Here is a 21,417-nt window from a genome sequence, read left to right on the forward strand (position 1 = left end):
CCATGGCTGTAAGTACAACCCACTCCATCCACTTGCAGATCCAACTTTGTAAATTCTATCATGTAATATTCCAAGGGAAAGCTTCATGTCACAGAAAAGCAGCATCCCCACTCCCTAGGTGACTGGAGAAAACAAAAACTTACACCTAAAGGAGTGAGAAGCAGCTAAAGCAATAATTGACTGGGACAGGACTGAGTGAGGGCTTCCGGCATGGTGGGCGACTTAATCAGGGCTGGCCTGGCCCATGGTGCTCGGGAAGCACAGGCTCACACGGTTCTCAGCCCGGGCCACACCACAGACAAGCCCTGACCTCCAGGGTCAGTGCTGTTCATTCTTCCCAAGGCCTTTGCCCAGTTCTACCCAGGTAATTTCCTGGCTACTGAGAAGACAATTAACTCAAACACCATTGTTCGTGGGTGCCTGGCAGCCTGATGGGCAGATGCACACGCAGCTGACCCTTGACCGGCTGAGATTTCTCTGATCTGAATTCAGTCATTGCCCATGTCATCTGACACTCAGGCTCCCAGACCTCAGAGCTGCTGGAAGGGAGGATAAAAAGCCAAATTAATGAAGGTTGAATCAAGTGCACCCTGGACTGAAGTGTCCACGTGGCTTTTGAAATTGCCTCGCTTGCTGCTCAGAATGCTTTATTTCTTTCCACCTTGGGCTGTTCTTCTTGTAACCTCCAGACTTGCTGCCTCACCCATAGGTCTGCCTGCCTTCCTCCCGGGTTTCCCTTAGGGTCTTTTTAAACTGGCAGCCAAAGAGTCACTTCCCGGTAGGTGCAGTTGGCACGCCTGCAAGTGTACTTAAACTTTGTGTCTGATCAAGTTATGTGTATTGGATCTGAAACCAGTTAGTCAATTCGTTCAGGTCCCTAAGTGGCGATTTGTGGTAATGTCTACATCAATACGAATGGAGCGGTTTGCTAGCTGGTTTACGTAAAGCAAATGGCTACAGGAAAGAGGGGCTGCCTCTAGCCTTCTTTCTGCTAATGAAGATATGGCTGGAAAAGCAAGGAAAGCGAATGGGAACAAAAGCGGCCATCTCCATGTGCAGAAACACATCAGTGAGGTCCGTATTCTGGGTTGAATCAATTTACGTCTTCAATCCATCCTACATTTCTTTCTCCCCAGTGGCTGTTTTTGCTGATGTTTACATGCAATCAGGAGTATTCTAATTATATTCTGTATAGGATAAACCTCCAGATCCAGGGCCAATCTGTGTTTTTAAGAGGGAAACTGGGGTGCCAATATAAGCTCTGCTTGGAGACATAGGAAAAACTGAACACAGAAGAGAATGTGTGATGTTGTTTTCCACCTATCTCCATGATTCTCTTTTGTACAGTCTCTGCATTTGCCTTGGCGAGGGTGGGGGGCAGGTGGAACAGCCAGCCTAAGAAGGAATTTATTTAGTGTATGTCTGCATATTGGCTGTATCTCTTTACTACTGCAGAGTACATTGTTTCTAATAATTGTGATGGATTGATACTTATGACTGGCTGGCAGAATTCCTTTAGCATGTTAAAATATTACCTTTTATTCCTTGGTCTACTGCATAAGCTGATGTTTCGGTTGGTTTTTCAAATGTAATAAACAAACTCGAAAAGCAAATACCCCTGAAGGAAAGGAAGATGCTGTGTCTCTGGGTGGGTTCCCTTTGAAATCACTGCCCTCTGCAAGCCAAAGGAACCACTCACTTAGCAGCAGCCTTGTTCTTTAGCTCTGGTACATTCATGCCTTCTAGGAGTCTGATACGAAAAGAAGAAATCTGTGCCCATAAAATACACTGAGATCTGTATGGCAGAAATATTTCTGCTAAAATGGAGCAGCTCAAATCCACCTTGCTGTGGTCTGCTAAGCTAGGCAGGAAACAGTGGATTTCATGACTCAAGGCTGAGAAGTGCTTTCTTGAGTTCCATTTCTGTCTTCACCTGCTGGTGGGAAATTTGGTCCCAGTTTTGCTCTTACAATTCCTCCTCAGTACACTGGCCCCTAAGATCCCCCTGGAAGGTTTGCCCCCGAAAAGACACTAAGGCTCAGAAGCTTACCACCACCACCACCGCCTCGGATCTGGAGACAATCCTCAGGGCCTTGGCCAGAGACACATTTGACACACCAAGAGAACAGGTTGAATGGCTTAGCAGCCAAATGGCTAAATGCATACTGAATACTTGATTTCCTTCCCTTAATCAATGCACATTTCTGAAATAAGTGGTTTTAACTCTCGGGTCACATGGATTTTGACTTCATTTTGTTTTCTTGCATTTTAATTTCCATTCTTTCTTATTGTTAGTTACATCGTTTTTCACTGTGATTGTGCTGTAGAAACGGAGAGCACGATTTATGCAGCCTTAACATAAATATGATGCTAGACAGAAAAAGAGCGACATATTAGTTTAGAATTTGCAGACTCTCCCACACAGAGCGCACATCACTGATTTATGAAACTGCAATCGCCTGTAAATCCTAAAGTAAGGTGCGGCATCTGTAAGCTCGAAAAAAGCAAGAAACAGAGCCCCTCAGCACAGCCTCCAGCTGGCAGTCCCCAGGCCCTGAAAACAAAGGCACTAAAGGTTCAGCCTTCTGCTTTTCTTAGGAATGCATCCTACAAAATCGGTTCTACACAGATGTGTAGGAAGGGTTTCTATTCATCAATTAAGGAGGGATAGGAAAGGGGGTCCGCTGTTCATTGGCCTCTTTGCTCTCAAAGGCAAACCCTCCCTTCCTGTCCCATATTCCAGAGGGCAGCCCTGTACAAACTCTATTCCCCAAGAGCTCCCTCTCCAAATGGCTCCTGGTTAGAGTCAGCCAAAAAGGGAAGGATGGGCAGGAGCCCAGAGAGTGGGAGTAAGGGAGAAGCCAGGTATTTCTCCCACTTCCCTTCTCCTCTTGCTTCTGCTCTGGGTGGTCCCAGTGGAAGCTGCTGCTTCTCCTGCCAGCCAGCCCTCTCATAATTCTTGCTTCCTCCGATTTCCCAGGTCCCTGGGCTCTGAATCACCTCCTCCTCTCTTTGCTCCTCTAGGCTAGGGTTAGTAACAGCTTCCTGCTATGCTAATCTCTAAGTTGCCTCCCCATGCTCTTCCAGCACCTTTCAAACTAGATCCCACATTGAATTCCGCAATATCAAGAACACTGGCTCTCTTTTCCTGGCTGGAACCTGACTGATCCAGTGGGGGAAAGCTTGGAGACTGGGCCACCAACTCTAACTGATCAGCATGAACACAAGGAGCAAGATACAAATCTGCTTCACCCCACTTTCAGCCACTTGAAGACTGACACATTCACTGCCACCACATTTATTTCACAATCATTTATCTCCTCTTCCCCTTGGAGAAAGAAAACCTCAACTGTGGACCTCAATAAATGCAACTTGAAACTCTCTAGGAATCCTGGCAACAGCACTGCAAAGAGTGGGACTGAAGGCTGAAGCAGCCCAAAGGATATGGTTAAAAACAGGGAGAGAACTTCAATAGTGCTGAGGAGAGGATTATGAGAATTATAAGATGATACCTTGTAAAACGGATGACTCCTTTGGGAAAAAAAAAAAACGGCAACAGACCTTAAATTGTTAAATCCCAATTTAACTTCAAAATCTCAACCTAATGACTCCTTCAAATCCAACCTAACCATCCTAGTGACTAAGTTAAAATAATATAACTTGGCTATATGGCATTTTACCACCATTTGTCTGCCTGTTAGGTTATATATGTGTGCAATATTAACAATGTCCCCACTTATACTTTTAAGTGCTTCATATAAATACTGATTTGTAAGTTTTTTCCTTCTGCATGCTGCTTCTAAATGTTTTTATTGCCTTTTAAATGTGTAACAGAAATAGTGACCCTGCCGCCAGCACTGACAAGGTTTTGAAGACTGTCAATGAAAAGAGAAATCAAAATGCACAAAATAATCATTTTAAAATTAATTTCTGTGGTTAGAGTTTGGAACAGTATTGGTCTTTGGTGGAGGAACTGACTGAGGGCATGAGGGATCTCCTGGGCACTGGACATGTTTGACAGATCAATGTGGGTTTGGTTACATGGCTATGTATATACATACAAATGAACCTGTGACCTGTACACTTTATTGTAAGTATGTATACATCAATAAATATGTGAACAGAGTCACTTCTGAAAGATATACAACTTAAACCCCCAAACAGTTGTAGAAGGGATACCTTTACAGGAAAATGACAACTATGCCATCTTTTTAAAGGATGGACACTTTCATGAAATGTGACGGTCATGGTAGACCTGCAAGTTAACTCAAGGAATAACTACTGGGTGAGCAGGGGGCTGAGTACATCAGACCATGTCTCTCAGGTTTCAAGGTTGTCTAGGGATGCCTGGAGTTGCCTCTAGGACACCACACTGAAGGTCTTACTGGGGATGGGTCTCAGGTATAGAGGCTCTGTGAGGGATATTTCCATGCATGAAGTTTATTGAGGAGAGTATGTGGGATAATACTACCCTTGCTGGGGTGAAGGAAGGATTGGGTCAAGGAAGAAGTCAAACTGTGATACAGATAAAACCAAGGCTCCAGATGGGATATGGTCTGCCTCTGAGGAAGGGTGTTTATTAACATAGTGCAATGACCAGAGAGAGGACCCTGTTGAGAGCTGTCCAACATTCCCAACAGCCAGGGGAACTAATGCTTTTGTTCTGAAGTGGGAGATGGATCTGGATGGTGTGAAAAGATTTCACTAATTTGGAGGCAAGAAGTAAGGAGCAGGTACTATTTTTCACCTCTAAAAGTAACTCGCCCTTTATAACGTGTGTGAGCTTGTGAGAGCTGGACTTGGGCTCACAGTCATGGGCAAAATCACAGAACTAGTTTATCTTAGTAAGGACTTCATGTGGCATCCTGGTAGGAGGATGTCGAGCCTGCAAGTAGAAGGTAACTGAAGAGAATTGGGTGGCCTGCAGGAGACACTCAGAGACACCTTTCCAGTCCTTGTGCCTATGACCTCCTCTGCTGGGTCACAATCAAGAAAGACAACCAGAGCTGCAGGTTCATCCATACACAGTTATTCCTGATCTCTGCCACAGTAGAGAGAAGGGCTTGGGTTTGGGAAGTTGGTAACAAGTTGCCACTTTGCATTCGTCAGTTCCCTTTCTGAACAGGTGGCAACTGACTGACAGGCATTCTCTCAAGTGGAGGAGGACATCTGTGTTTTTCTATACACTGTAGTATATTGGATCTTTCCAAATCACACATTTGGGAAAACAGCTGAGCTGCCTCTTAAGTCCCTCATGTTGTGGTACAAATATCCACCTGATGAGAAAACATGAGAGGCACAGCTTTATGATAGAACCAACGAAATCAAGTCTGCAAAGATCCAGATAGGAACTTGATGAGTGGAGACTATAGATATTTTAAGAAGTGATCTCAACAATTGAAAGAAAATATGGAAATGGGGAAAAAATATACAACAGTCACAAAAATCTACATTAAAAATTTTCCATGTTTTGTCTTTCCTTAAACACATACCTCCATACACCACTCATGATTTGAGACTGTGGACAGATCCACCTTCAGCATGAAATAAGCCAACTATCTTGGTTCTTTTCTTAAACTATCCCAGCAACTAACAAGAAGAAATTGCATCATTTATGAGCTCCTTCATTCTGGAACCTTTAACCAGCAGTCTCCCCCACTCCCCCTTCAAACTGTGTTGTGAGTGCTTATGATTTATAGGTCACTGTCGATAATCAAAGCCATCGCTGGATTGAAAATGACAATCAGATCAAACATCTAAATGAAACAGGAGCGCAAGTCTCTTTCGAAGGATGCATTACAGTGAAAGAATTTTGCTGAAGACACCAAGACATTTATTGAGAACACCTCAGAGCAGGACTCAAACTGTGAACAAAATGGAAAATGTCTCAAAGAGCTCTCAGAATTAATTAGAAAAATTAAAAGAAGCCTAACAGGGGGAAAAAAAAGCAGCTGTGTGAGAAAGATGGAAGTTCAGACAGGCCGCCTGTACCCCTATTTGGAAGCCATGCCTGTCCTGACAGACCCACACAATCCCTCTCCCTTAGGAAGATGAGAAACCACTGAAGGTGCCTTTCTTACGCCTCTGGGAAGTGGCTCTGTGAAGAAGAGGTTTGGTTGCTGTTGTGTAGGATTTTTTTTTTTTTTTTTAAAAACAAAGGGCCATTTGTTTACTGTGATAAACTGTGCCTCCCACAGCCAGTCGGTTATCTCTTTTTTCTGTTTCTTTCCTCTAGGAGGTAAACCCCCTGAAAAGTGGTTGAAGATACAGTATTAACAGTCATTGATCAGGCAAAAAAAAAAAAAAAGGCCATAGATCAAGAAACCTGTGGTTATTCCGTTTTGAATATAAATGGAAACTTCTAAAAGGCCATTAAGGAAAGCAGGCTGGAAAATGCACTTTTCTTGGTTCTCTTTGATGAAGTTTTAGGTTCAGAGCCAACAAGATCTGCAAGGTAGTGCAGACTTGAGAAGCCTGACACATTCAATGATTAAAGGTTGAGAAATCCAGGGGGCCCACCATAACCATGCTCCCTTTTTGAAGGGGTCATCTTGCCTCTTTTGTATCTCATGACCCCAACAACTGACCACGGTTAAAAGGGTCAGAGATGGGCCCCTAATCCCAGGACAGTAATAGAGATTGGGGTAGTGGCCTATGATGTGGCCTGGCCTAAGAAGCTACGGTGATTCGAAGCATTCAGACCCTTCCCTATGGAGTGTGTGGAATTCAGACCTATCAAGGGGGTAGGCAGAGCAGAAGCTGAGAAGCCCACAGAAAGAAGGCAGAAGCCATGGGGAAGGAGAGTAGAGAGGTGAGAAACCAAGGCAGAGAAAGAGATGAGTGGGATCTCCTGAACCCTCAAGTTTGAGATGGATTTGCTAGAGTAGAAGCAATAGGCAACAGCTGCTGGAGAGAGGATACCCAATAGTAACCTCAGGAGATGAAGAATATTAAATGCTGAACCACTAGAGAGTTAAAACACAGAGCCACGGAATATTCCAGTTCTTTGTGATCGTTAGGTGCATGAAGGAAATGGTTTCCTTTTCTTCTCATTTCCCTGAGTATTATTAAAATGGACTCTCAGTTTAGGAAAGGTCATATTGTCTTTGCTCCCTGTAACCCCAGAGCACCTCCCTGATACACCAGCATAACACGATGGCAAACAGTGTTCATACTGCATTACTGTGTGGCTCCACAGCCTGGGATGATCGTTCAGAACTGTTGGTCCCCTTTCCCACTTTCTCAAGAGATGCTCTAGTCAGAGCTGATGATGTGTACCTAAAATGGGAGTTAGCATTGGCACCGCAGGACCATGGGCTGTGGATATTCACAGTTCGTCTGGATGGTAGCCATGGTGATGAACTAGAGGTGTTTGTCTCTATATCTATACTTAGCGGTCTGTATGCCTCACGTTCCAGGGTCTGTGTAACGTGGTCTCTTAGGCAAACAGCATCAGCAGCCCAGAGTAATTCTACAGGTAGCTTTGTCTCTGGGTATGTCTGAGATGGTGGACATACTGACAACTACAGGCTTCCTTTTGCTTCAAGTCATAACTGTTTACATGTATAGGACCTCCCTGAGATACGTCACATGGCTTAACATGAGACCTGTCTGCAAAGGCAATGACTGCACACGTTGGCTCCTGGCGGTGGCTTCACAGTGTCACCTACTTCAAGAGACTGATGGCAGCACATCTGTTCTCCAGGCCCCAACTCAACTCGAGAAGCTTCCAATTACCAATATGTTGATTACAGACCACATGAGGATTTAACTGGATGCACCGTTTCTTGAACTGGGGAGTGGGAAAAAAAGGATAAAGGAGTTACCCTTGAAGAGCAAAGATACTGAATACATGTCTACATGAAACTTGTTATCAAAGGAAGTTGGGGGCCACTTCCTCCATGTGGGGAAAATGCAATCAACAGAACTGGCTTGGTTTCAGATTAAAGTCAATGGATACTCAATCGGCATTTTTTGATTATATTTTTGACCTGTTTCTTCCAATATGGAAAATAAGAATTCCTGAAGGAATGTACTGGGGTTGTGCTCCTTAGAGGAAGAAATGATGGTGATAGTTCTTCATTTTTGCTATTCTGCTCTGGAAGTTGCTCTTTATTTTTAAACAACAACAAAAGTAGGGGGGCAAAAATGGGAAAATATGCTTATTGTTTGAGTTGATCACAGGATTAATAAAAGTCTGATTAATAAATAAATAGAAATGGGAAAATGTTTGTTTTCTTACAAACCATATTCCAGGCAATGCTCTCCTTATTTCCCCCCACCTCTCTCACTCTTTTTAAAATATCTCCCCTCACCCACTCTCAGCTTTGGGAAGAAAGTATTATTTTAGTTTTAATGTTTTCTTTTAATAGATGTGGAATAAATGGTGGCAGGATAATAAACCAAAGGAGGAAAGAAACAAGTGAACTTAAATCAGAGAATTCACATCAGCTTTTTTGAAAGTGGGTAAAACAAAAATATCCATCTCAAACCCCAACCCCTTTATTCTCCCCAAACTGCCTTTTTTTTAATTTGCTCCTGTGCAAAAGTCCACCTAGGTTTCAAAACCAATTTCTCCTTTTCCCTAGAACCAACCAAATACTGAATGTGTGCAAAAACATGGTAGCTTTAAAAACAAACAAACAAACAAACAAAAAAATCAATAATCATCAGAGGGAAGGAGGAGGAAGGAAAGAGAAAGAAAATAAAGAGATATGACACAAGGGAAATGGGCCAAATGAAGACAAAGCAACGCACTTAACCCACCTGGAGAGCGAAGCGGACCAGCAAGGCGCTCTCAGCCAATCGCCTGGGTGTGCTGTGAGGAGGAGAGTCCGCATGGGTTCATTTGGCCGAGGAATGTGTTTCATAAACCTTACGGTGCAGCTATGAAAGCTATCAGGATCTTCCCACGTTTCCTGTCATTCCGTGGAGATTGGCTGCTGGAGTGTTGGGTCGGGGGGAGTGGTGGGGGGTGGAGGTGGAGGGGGAAGAGGGTGGTTGGGGTGTTGAAGGGGGAACTGGCTCGGGTGGGAGGTGGAATCACACAGGAATTTATTTTAAGTGCATATACAAAACGAAATGAGGGGGAAAACCCAGTGTATTCCTTTTGGGTCATGTGAGGGAGCCACTGGCAAAGATAATAATATACAAGAGGGGAGAGAGAGAGGAAGAAAGAGAGGGAGGGAGAGAGAAGCAAAGGCTTTCTATTATTCGGGACACTGGTGAAGCACACTGAGGCAGCTGGAAGATTAAATTAAGTATTATATCTGCTGACCCTATTGCCATGGTTACCGGACAGCGGAAAATATTAATCAACCCAAGCCTTTTCAGATGAATGTGCTTGAAAAAAATACAATAAATATAAATATATATGTATATCCTCCCTGCTCTGCTGTCTAAATGCAGCCACGGCACCACCTGATAGTGGAGACAAACACATTTTTTAAAAAGTCTTGCCTCTTGGAGAAGGCTTACGTCAGTTATGGGAGGCAAGGCAGGGATGGTGGGGCTGACCACTCATTCACTTTCTCTTTGCCTGGTTTCTTCCCTCACCACCTCCTTCAACGGTGGACTCTAACATACGGCTTGATTGCAAGTGAAGGGTTATTTGTCTCCTTATTCCTAGCAACCCCATCCGCTACTAGTCACCCTTGTGCATTAACTAAAGTTAAAGCACACAGAAGGGGGAAAAAAGGCAAAACATATATGTAAATAAGATTGGAAGCCCACTAAGTCAAGATAAGAATGGAGAGAGTCCCAGTCTGTTTGGCTGAGGGTCTAGAGGACCCTTGAAACTTCACTTGTCCGGGCTATAAGGCTTAGAAGCTGCACCTGGTCATCTCTAAATGCTCGATTTTGTTTCCACTTTTCCCCCAGTGGCTGACACTGGGAGACTCTCCTGCCTGCCTTTAAATGTACTGTTACTGTTCCCTTGATGGAAAACTTGAGGAACTGCAGAGCAGAACCAAGGAGCATGGCCACATTAACACTAATGCACTTACTGGAGAATAATCTTCCCTTCTGGACACACAAGGACTGACTGGCACTCTGCTGCTGGAGGCTTTCCTTTCTGTTCAATGTTTTCTGAGTACCTACTATGTGTCAGGCATTCAGCTAGACAGCAGGACAGTGTATGAGGGATGTGGAAACTGATGGGCTTGTGTTATGGCAGGATAGGGGCCAGGGAGGCAGGGGCTTTGGATTTCATCTTGTTAAAGCTTCATTATTTTGCAGATGAAGACACTAGAAGCCCCAGTGGATCAAGGATTGGTTCCAACAACAGCTGAGTTGGTATAAACCAGATCTTGAGGAGACTCTTCCAAGCCTGGGATCTGATCTGATCTGAGACACCAAGACATTCAACAGCAAGTTCATTTGTCCTTCCATGAAAAATGACAAGTTCCAAATTCCCCACACTGCCACTTTGCCTGGACCTGTGCCAGATATTTAGGGATGCCTAAGAAATCTACCGACAACTTCTCTCCGATTTTCTCTGTCTCACTTTTCTCTACATGTCCCACACCTTCCTAACTCTGTTCTCTGTAAAATATCATATTGTGGACACGTAGACTTGGTCTCCAGATTTCCTTCTGTCAAATATTCACATTCTTAGGTTCACATAAAGTCTCAAAGAAATGCCCTAAAGTTTACCACAGACCCGCTAACAGAATGTCCAGGCATCTTCAGCCAGAATGACCTGATCTATGACACCAAAGCAGGTCTCAGTGTCAGGTCTGGCTCTGCCACCCCCCTCACTGGAAGCCACAGGGATTCGGATGGCTTTTCTCCTAGTTAAGCCTTCACCACATGTTGCCCCGACCGAGACCAATCAGCCTTCTCCTTCTGCTGAGGTGCAATTTTACACAGTAGGTGACATTAACTCGGTAGCTGAGTCCCCATGTGCAGCCACGGCAACCAGAGGGTCCTGGCAGATGACAGGAGGCAGCGGGTTGTATGATCCTGTAAATCATTTCCCCATAGTAACGGCAAGATTACACACTTTAATATGCATACGGCCTCAGAGAACCCTCTTCTTGGCTGAACCAGGGCGATAATACACATTTTGTGTCCAGAAATCCATTCTAAACTGCGCCGTGTAGAATACTCAGTATTTCCTCAAGAGTTCTGACACAACCCTTCTCACCTGGCCTTTTTTACGGACCTACACTAGAGTACTTCTCCCTTCACCTCTAGCATCTCCAGTTTTATATCTGCACTCTTGAGACAGAGTCAACACCCTTCTCACTTTTAGCAGACCTTTTGTTCTAACATCTGCCTATAGCTTTTTTTCCCTTTGGGTGGATGACTGGATTTGGGTGTTTCCTTTTTAGGGGAAATGCGTGAAACTATCAGTAAATAAGGTGGGGGGAATAAAACAGAGAAATAAGGTGGTATAAAGGGTCCAGGATGGTAGTGACTATTGTATATACAACAGATCCCAGGTTTATGGGCTGAAGGTCATATTTCTTTTAGTTCAATACAAAATACCTCTCAGCCTGCAGTGACTCCCAGAAGACAGTCCATTGCATACCCTCACATCAGATACACTGGAAAGAGGAGTAGATTCAGTGGCAGAGGATAACCTTGAAATTCAGCTGTGAGACTACAGGCAAGTATTCAACCTACCTAATCCTCAGCACCATCAACAAAATGGAACAATTATAATGGGCTTAAAAATCTTGTGATGAAATTAGTACCTAAACACACTAGATGCTCAACAAATGTTAGGACCAAGGCAGAGAGGCAAATGTAACATATGCAGTCCTTCTGCAAATGCTTAAAGATGATAATTTGGTTTCAGTATAGAGACTTTCCCTGAATGCCCATCATGGATACTGTTAGCGAACCAGACTCATTACAATGCACATGACACTCTAAGGATATCTCACCAAGGCTCCCAAAGGGTTTGGTAAAATCATTCTGCTTCTCATAGGCTGAATTATTTTGGCTAGGCCTCAAGCCCACTCCAGTGTTCTTGCCTGGAGAATCCCAGGAATGGGGGTGCCTGGTGGGCCCCCATCTATGGGGTCGCACAGAGTTGGACATGACTGAAGCGACTTAGCAGTAGCAGCAGCAAGTCTTCCATCTGTGAAATGGGTAGGGATAGGTCAGGTGGAAACATTAAAGTTTAGTTTAATTCTAAGTGCTTTGGAGTAAATGCCTACATTTTGTGAAAAGAAGTTAGATCATTTAGTGAGGGCTATTTTTTGTTATTCTTAAAACCTCGTAACAAAAAAAGGCGGGGGGAGGGAGAAGCATGTTTCAAGGAAAAAAGACCTGAGTAAATACCACGGACTACTCCACACAGGTGAAAGGGTATTACACGTCAAGTACAGACACGTGGCTCCTCAGGACTGTCATCACACATATGTGAGTTAGGCAGAGCAGAGCATAAAAACAAAGCTTTCATTTTATCACATGGAACCAGTTACGGGAAAGAGCGTGAGCTGAACTTTGGACAACCTTGAATCATACTCAATTTATTCTCCATCATCCAACAAGTCATCATCAAAAACAGGCAAAACACAGTCTGGAGAGAATAGTACACCCTGGAAAATACAGATTCAATGGTATGTTATCATCCAGATAGGAATGAAAACTGTGGTTAGTGAGACTTAGGCCTTAAATAGCAAAAAAAAAAGCAATGTGTCTCTCTCCTCCTTTGTCAAAGGAGGCTGTGTGTCTTGGACACGTCCACCAAAATAAGAACTGTGCTGAAGGTTTTCCCTGGTGTCTCAGACGGTAAAGCGTCTGCCTACAATGCAGGAGACCCAGGTTCAATCCCTGGATTGGGAAGATCTCCTGGAGAAGGAAACGGCAACCCACTCCAGTATTCTTGACTGGAAAAATCCCATGGACGGAGGAATCTGGTAGGCTACAGTCCGTGGGATTGCAAAGAGTCGGACATGACTGAGCGATTTCACTTGAAGGTCTATGATGTCTTTCGAATAAATCTGGGGAAAAGACACCCAGTGCCAAACGTGCAAAGGTTCAAATATGAACAGTCAAGGCACATTTTAGACCCCTTGATGGACGGTGCCACTGAATCAAGTGAGTTCCAAGGTCAGTCTCATGGAGAAATATATGCTCAGGTATAGCAGATAAGAATTAATTAGATATTCTCAAGGTCTTCTTCAGCATAGCTACTTTGACTTTGACACTGATTCTCACAAGTACAAGTTAGTTATAATGGTAGCTACTAAAATGGAATGTCTTCATATTTGGTCCTTGTCAACGCCGTTCCTTCTTTTTAAAATGGCCTTCCTCCTACCCTAATCTGAAGAACTTCTAAATATCCAGTAAGACCCAGATTCCTCCAGTTTCATAAACTGGCATGATAGCCTCCTGACGGAAGTATGGAGTCTTAACCACTGGAAAGTCACCAGTAGCCATTCTTTCCAACACCCATTTAGAGTAAGAGGTACCCTGCATAATCCTGCATGGTCTGGACTCTGACTACATCTCCCACTTCATTTCTTTCCACTCCCACCTTGGTCTAGACAGTGCTGCTTTCCTTCCCTTTCTCAAGTGTGCCCAATGCATTTTTCAGCCATCTTTGTGCTAGCTGTCCCCATTCCCTGGGGTGCTGTTTTCTGATTCCTTCTTGCCATTCTGATGCTGGCTCTAGTATCATCTATTCTGAGAAGATATTCTTGATCAACAATTCTAAAGTAACTATCTAGCCAGTTGCTGTTTGCTAATCCTATTTTAATTCTTCTCAGAGCATTTATCATTATCTAATATTATCCCTGTTTGTTTGTTCATTGTGTCTTTTCCTCCACTAGAGCATAAGCTCCATGAGAATAAGGACTGTGTTTGCCACTATATCCTCAGCAGCTAGATAAGTAAGTGGTTAATAAATTTGTGGTGAATGAATGCCCCGACCTGGACACCATGTAATTCATCACTTGTATTCTGAATCCCCATAGTGTTTCATATAGACCACAATTATAACATCAGTCATATGGGATTCTGTTTATCTGGGGCTTTTACTAAATCTAAAGGGTGGAGACTCCGTTTTGCTCCATTTGGACTGTTTACTCTGAAATTAGGAAAATCACTATATACTGATGTGTAGGTGACATATTGGGCAGCTCCAAGTCGGGGGGGGGGGCAGTTTTCATTATGATAATGAGAATCACAGCCCATGGAGTTGAGCAGTAGCCAAGTTGAACAAATGTAGATGGTAGCTCAGGTTTTTCTTTATCAGGAAGAGAAATCAGGATGATTGTATCTTCTCCTTCACATATTTTTCTAGGAACAAATTCATGATCCAGCATACTTGCCCTGGCCAACATCTCCCTCAGTCCACATCTGAGGGCTTAGGAAGGCTCTTAGAGGGAGATCTCAGTGGGATCTTGTACAGGGTAACTCACATGTACCGCTTTACATCTTCTCTGCCACCATCTACTCCATCAACTAGTGTAATGAATGCCCAGTTATGCATAAACATCTTTGATCAGATTTTTGCAGATGCCAGACATAAGATCTGCACCATAAGTCTAGCTTTTGCCTTATGCTTCTCTGATGGTGTAAAATGATAAACCTATAGGAACCTGCTCAACATTCAGGTATTGCCACCTCAAAATTGGCTGAGAATGGAAGTTAATGGAAAATTTCTTCTACCTTTTATAACCTAGGCAGACAACTCTTGAGACTCATCTCAAAGAATTCCTCAGAAGTTCCAGTTAGGATTAAGCACACATTGTTTCTAGCAGTGGCCGACTTGACAATCACTCTTATTCCATGTATCTTTCCTACAGTCCACTCATTTCTACTCCTTGAAGTCACTTCCAAATAACCCACCTTGTCTTCCTTCTGGTGAACCCAGACCAATGCAGTTGTTATAAAGAGTAGCAACACCATTACTGAGATTCTCATCTGTGGTATACTGGCAGGAGGGCAAGTAAAACGCAAACCATAAGATTGGGTGGTACTGATGACATCTACATGGCCTCAGGAAATCACAGTTACAAATATTATGGAGATGTTTGCCTTTAGTTAACTGTTTTGGAAACCTTCATAAAAACGTGAACTCAGATGAAATAACAATCAATCCAAGGCAGCAATAAAACCCAGTGGACTCTTTGGCAGCATTTCAAGACCCTCATCTCACATGGTCACACTGCAGAAAGTGATGGGTCATTCTCTCATAAAGTAGAGCCCCGAACAGCACACCTGGTCATTGATTTAGGGTGAACTTGAAATGTCTGAGAGAAGACATGCAAAGGTTTGTGAGCAGTAGCAAGTCCCTAGTTAGTGAGGAGCTTGGAAGGAGCAAGAGTGAAATACAGCAAGCAAGGATATCTAAGAAAGGAACGTACAGATACATCCATGAGAGGTAGAACAAAGCATGCAGGTCTTACACTCAAGCCCACAACAGGGGAGGCAATGAAGAAGCAGGAGGATTCACCCAGCAGATTCTCAGCAATTCTCCACCCTCAGCTATGCCAGCTTCTGCAGAGTCAGGATGGGTTGATTTGGAAGAGAAGGTTTCACAGAGGAAGTTGTATTTTAGCCATAATGAAAGATGCATCTGTATTTGGTAGGTGACCACAGCTATTTCTATTGCTGTTAGTACTGATTACCATTTATTGGTGGTATATGATGGACCAAATACCATGCTAAGCATTTTATATTTATTTTCATATTTATTCTATTCTTCTCAATGACTTTATGACTAATGTCCTATTGTTTTCATTTACCATTTTATATATGAACTAAATATCCTTAAATATTACTTTTGTTATTATTAGTCTATACTTCCACTAAGGATACTAGCAATACTGGTTAAGTGCAAACTTTGTACCTGTCATCTCATTTAATCATCAGTGACCCTGTGAGACAGGTGTGATTGTCACTGTTTTACAAGCAATAGACTGAAGCTCAAAGAAGCTGTACCTTAGTTACCAAAGCCTCCTGGATCTAAGACTACCTTCTGTCTAAGTATTGGATGTCACTCTATCTCTGCCTGGAGAGCAGAGATGAAAGGCTGGTGAGGGTGGGCCACTGAGCTTGATCAAATTGTTATGAGTGAATGAATGAGTAAGCTGAAATGAACTGCCAGTTCACCTCCATGCTGGATCTACCTTAGGAACATTGCTGTCCCTGCCTTCCTTTCCCCACCCACACCCCTCTCTCTCTCACTTGTGATGATGGACAAAATATGACAACAGTTGAGCTGGTCTTACTCATCTTTACCATCTTGATATTTTATTCAAGTTTCCTTTTTATCCCCCACATAAACCAAAAGGTCTCATGTTTTGAGAAATAAAGAAAATAAAGAGAATGTCAGCACATTCACTGCAAGGTATGTATCCCAAGTGTTTCCAGAGGGTTTTCAGTGCTGCTTCCCAAAAGGCTTTGAATCTGATACAGGCCAGGAAATCTGCTTTATGAAGGCCCCCTTTCCACGCCTTTATCTACATAACTTTCATTGACCTAAATCGGATTTGTGTGTGTAGAAGGGCAGCACAATTGAGGCTCTGCAAGTCCTGTCGCCTTTTTGTTAAGCTTCCCAGGCTGCCAATTACCAATGCTCTGCACTCGAGGATGTACAGGACACAGCACATTAAATTGGAACAGACTGTACTGGCTAATGATAACCCAGTCAAATATGTAAAGAGATTCCCGGTAACAAAGATGAAGCGGAGGTCTGAAGCCAATAAGATAGGGCTAAACTAGGATGGAGAGGCCAAAGGAAGGGAGAGGAGAAGGGAGGGGAGGGGAGGAGAGAGGAGAGAATAAGTAGAGCGAGAACAAATATGAGAACCTGAGGATATAGTCTCTTTAGAAGTATGTAATGGAGAAGAGGCTGGGAAATAAGTCCTTGAAATGATTTATGGCTAGAGGGAATCTGGGACCATATAAAATCTGTCATGGAGGAATCTGGGACTCTACATGGGAGACATTTCTTTGAGCTGTATCTATGTCTAACTATTTTGATCATCTGACCAGCTGTTTAAATGGAATGATTGTGTGGCTGGAGTGAGGGGCTAAATCAGTCAAACAAGCCCATCTGGAAGATGATGCAGAGTCAGTCAAAATGCTATATTCTCTGTGAAAATGCAAACACCCTGTTTCCATTGGTCATTTGCCATTCATGGGATATAACATGGAGCTAAGTAATCCCAATGATATAAATTTACATTCAGAGACAGAAAGCAGGAGAAAACATGTCAGCACCTCTACTACGAACTCTTCACAACCATCCTTAAACACTGACCCATGGGGTCTTTTAGGAATACAATGCCACGACCTCTATGAACGTACTTTGAAACATTAAAACAAGTCTCAGAAAACTAGGTACAATCACTGCTAGAAAAGATAACAGCATTGAATCACCTTATGTAGCTGAGGCTGCGCAGAGGAAGTTATGCATCAGGTCTGCTGCTTTTGTCATCATGGCTTACGTTCTGCCATGGCTGAGGTTCATGGAACTGCATGGTTAGAAAAGAAAATCTCTGTGTGTGTACCAACAAATGCATATATGACCATACATAAGAGATACACATGCTCACATACATACAATAAAATATTCAAGTACCCAAAGTGTATCATCTTTACACTGCATGCAAATTTAAGTGTTTAAGTGTTCTAACACATGATTCATAGCTGCCATAGAGTAGTGAACAGAAGTTTTAGAACACCTCTTTGCAGGTAAGGTTCAGCATACCTGCAGCTCAACATTTTCTTTGGAACGACTGTTCAAAGAGCCTGTAGACCACTAGGCATTTTCATTTGAAATACCTGGGAGACAATATATCCAAAAATAAATCATCACCTTCTCCCCCAAACTATTTCCCCTTCCTCCACTACCCCCGATTTTCATCAGGTGAGCTCCAATGGGGTAAGGAGCTTTGTCTGATTCGCTCACAACTGCATTCCAAGGACCAGAGAAGGGTCTGGCACACAACAAATGCTCAGTAAACTCACACCGAATGATTTGAATGGCTGGACAGATAGACAGAGTATTGATATCACTATCTTTCCCACTTTGGGGCTCATCTCTGATATGTCCCTTTCCAATTACCCACCGAGATCTGTCACAGCTTTGGTCACAATGCTTCTTTGCATTTGTTTACCTCACTGGGTTGATGATGGATAAAATGAGATCAGGCACAAGAAAATGCTTGATAAACTGTACAACACCACACTCATTTAAGGTAATTATTCCTTTCAACTTCTGTTTGCCAGCATTTCAGCTGAGATGTTCATCTTCTCACAACAAATCTAACAAGCTCAACTGGCCTGCTTTCTTTCAGAGTTTCCCTTTGTATCATCTTCATATTTCTGTGAAAGTAACACCTCCTAAAGCTCTGTGGTGACCATTTCATTCCAACATCTAACACCTTCAACAAGAAGCTCCCTGTGGCCTGTAAGATTTCAAGCAGTTGAGACCATCTGTATTCACCTATCTATGTCTCCCCTCTTCTCCTCTTCTCTAGAAATACTTGTCATCTCATGCGCCTCTAACAGACATGGCCATCTCTGCTTTCACAATGTTTGTCTTTATATTCATCAGCAAAATTCATGGGTGAACAAATGTACAGTTGAATGTTCCTTCTCATCTATTTTTACAAATCTCATCCACCTTTCAAAAGCCATGTCTAACTCTATAACCTTCTCCCTGGACTGTGTGAGTTTGGGTTAGTCGTCTTAGTAGGAGAGGCAAGAATCTGAGGGCATATGGCTTACTTGAGGAGAACAAGGAAAATCAGCAAGGGAGTGGACAAATGTAGGAAAATATTGCAAATGGTACAAAACATACAACTTAGGCCTGTCTTACCAGTGAGATAAAGGAGTGGGTTATTTATACACCAACTCCTAAAAGTTACCAGTTAAGGACCAATGTAGAGGAGGAAGGATAATAATTCCCAATTTCTTCCATCTGTCAGAACTTCAGAAGAAGCCCTCAGTGTAGAGATATAGATACTGAAATGCTTTAGGTTTAAGCAGTATAGTCCAACAGAAATATAATGTGAGTCCCACATACAGCCTGCGTATATTAAGCTTTAAGTTTTCTAGTAGCCACATTAAAAAGTTCAAAAGAAACAGGTAAAATTAACTTCAATAATTTTTTTCATTATTTAACATTATATTTTTTAATTCAACCTAGTTTATTACTCCAAATATTATCATTTCAATATGTATTTAACATAAGCAATTTACTGAGATATTTTACATGTTTTTATAATAAGTATTCAAAAACTGCTATGCAGTTTATATAAAGAGCATATTTCAGTGAGGACCAGCCACATTTCATGTGTTTAACAGTCGTATGTGGCCAATGATTGCCATTATTGGACAACATGGCTTAAGGTATATGGGCAGGCTATATCTGCCCTATCTGCTATCTGCTCTGCTGATAATCTCTAGTCACTGAGATCATCTTTCAATTGACTATTTAAAGTACTGATCTAAGACTCAGCATACATTGCTGATAAACGTCCTTTACTTTTTCATTTGGGTCCTATTTCCCTGAAAAAGTTACTTCTATGATTTACTTGTGTTACTTCCCCATCAATTCCTTTTTCATTGCCTCATTTGGTTACCTTTTGCCAAGTGATTGAGTCTCAGAAGTCACCTTATCCACCGGTCCCTAACTGTCTGTGAGGAGAAATCACTGTAAATTTCCCATTCAGGGGAACAAGGGGAGATGTGCCCACCCTGGCCTCAGCAGAGAAGGACAGTTAGTTCTGGACCTCACTATAGTCAGCCACTTCACAGAGACAGGAATTTTAAAGATCTCCACACAGGGAGAAGCAGCAAATTCCTCCCATAACAAACTTGAATGTCTAACAGATTTTGCCAGGTGAAAATTTTTCCATCTGTTTAGTCTAAATTATCCCTAAGCTGTTTCTTTTAGGGAAAAATTCTATTGTCTGCCTTCTTCTGAGTCCAAAGAGGTCTTTGAAAAGCACAGGATACACACTTGGTGACCACTTTGCCGTTAAAAGGTTAACATGTCTTCCGAGCTAAAAAGAACAGCGGTCATGATGCTACACAGCAAAAAGCACCAAGATTTGTGGCATGAAAGAGGCAAAGCAATGAAGGCAAGCGGATTTTGCTAAGTCCAGTAAAGTCTCAAAGACACTAAGTGGTGTTCATTGTCTGCTAATGGAAAATGTGAATTTCCCAAGTCTCCTTTAAGTAAGTAGATAGATATAAACATTTCTAAATCCATCAACAACTTAGGGAAAAAGAGGCAATCTGCTGAATTGCAGAGGATTCAAAATGACCCATCCTTTTTGATCTTAAGCTTAAAAAATTTTCTAGTATCTCTAACAATTATTTGTGACAAACAGGCAAACCATCAGTAAATCAGAAGATGAGAAGTTTTCATTGGAAAGATATTTTCTTCTTTATTAGTTATTGGGTTTATGAACACCTTTCTTTCACTTATCTAAGATTAAACATATATTTAACTAGCCTCTTTTTAAAATTTTCTAAAAATTTTCTCTTTCTTGTATCCTTTTTCCTACATGTCTCTAGCATCTTACTTATTTTGAAATTATTGCTTGCTTTTCGTTTTAATAATTGTTTCTTCCTTCTTAATTCCTTTCTCTTCCACTCTTCCTTGGGCCTATTTATTCATTCTCACTCAAATTGTCCTACTTTCAAAATCATGTACCTTGGAGCTTGTACCTCAGTCAACTGGAATCTACTTCCTTTCTTTTTTCTACCTTCCAGGCGAGACCACCTTTCTCTGTCCCAGGTTCTTCCTGGTCACCTGTTACCTGTCTAGTCTAGCTGTCCTCACTTCACCAGAGTGTCTCTTCCCAGGGATGTCAGTGGTTGACGGGTTCAGAAGGCAGCCCTGACAACTCCCTGTCCTCCTCCTGGAGGAAGGTGAAGAGGTAGCCCTACACCTAGAGGTAGCTCTAGCCCTAGAGGTAGACCTACAAGGTCTACTTCTTGTCCCAGGAACAAATGAGCTGTGTAATAAATCATTCTCAAATATTTACCCATACTAGGAATTAAGGCTACTTCATTTTCTATGCAAAAACTTTTAGGAAAAGAAGTAGATTTATTAGGAGAGTACTCAGGGTGAGAAAACACAAAAACAAAACCTGATGCCTTTCTTTAGAAAATAAAATTATGGTATTTTAGATACTAGACAAATCACATATTTAAAGATAAAAGAAAGGATGGAAACTGCTGCCATTTGGGGTTGGTTTACACAGATTCATTGTATACTTGATTTAATTTCACACTAGATACTTTTTAACAAACTCAAGTCTGGAATGGAAGATTGAGGTTTTCCTCTAGATAATGAACCTATTTTAAATGTGTCGCTTTATAGAAGATAAGCTGGGAGAAAATATTTGGAAAAGACACATCTGATAAAGGGCCGTTATCTAAATTTATAAAAAACTTTTAAAACTCAACAGTAAGACAGCAAACAGTTTGATT

At 42.3% G+C, this 21,417-nt stretch overlaps 1 long non-coding RNA gene across 1 annotated transcript in view; it reads right to left on the bottom strand.

The window, feature by feature from the left end:
• Nucleotides 1–21,417, bottom strand: part of LOC145514583 (uncharacterized) — a 619,877-nt gene that overhangs the window by 216,722 nt on the left and 381,738 nt on the right. The window contains exon 4 of the long non-coding RNA XR_014060253.1: nucleotides 17,347–17,441. This is a non-coding gene — a long non-coding RNA (uncharacterized LOC145514583). The remainder of the gene's footprint in view (nucleotides 1–17,346; nucleotides 17,442–21,417) is intronic.

This window comes from Giraffa tippelskirchi, chromosome 7 (assembly GCF_054371585.1).
Source record: "Giraffa tippelskirchi isolate mGirTip1 chromosome 7, T2T-mGirTip1v1.2.pri, whole genome shotgun sequence".
NCBI lineage: Eukaryota > Metazoa > Chordata > Mammalia > Artiodactyla > Giraffidae > Giraffa > Giraffa tippelskirchi.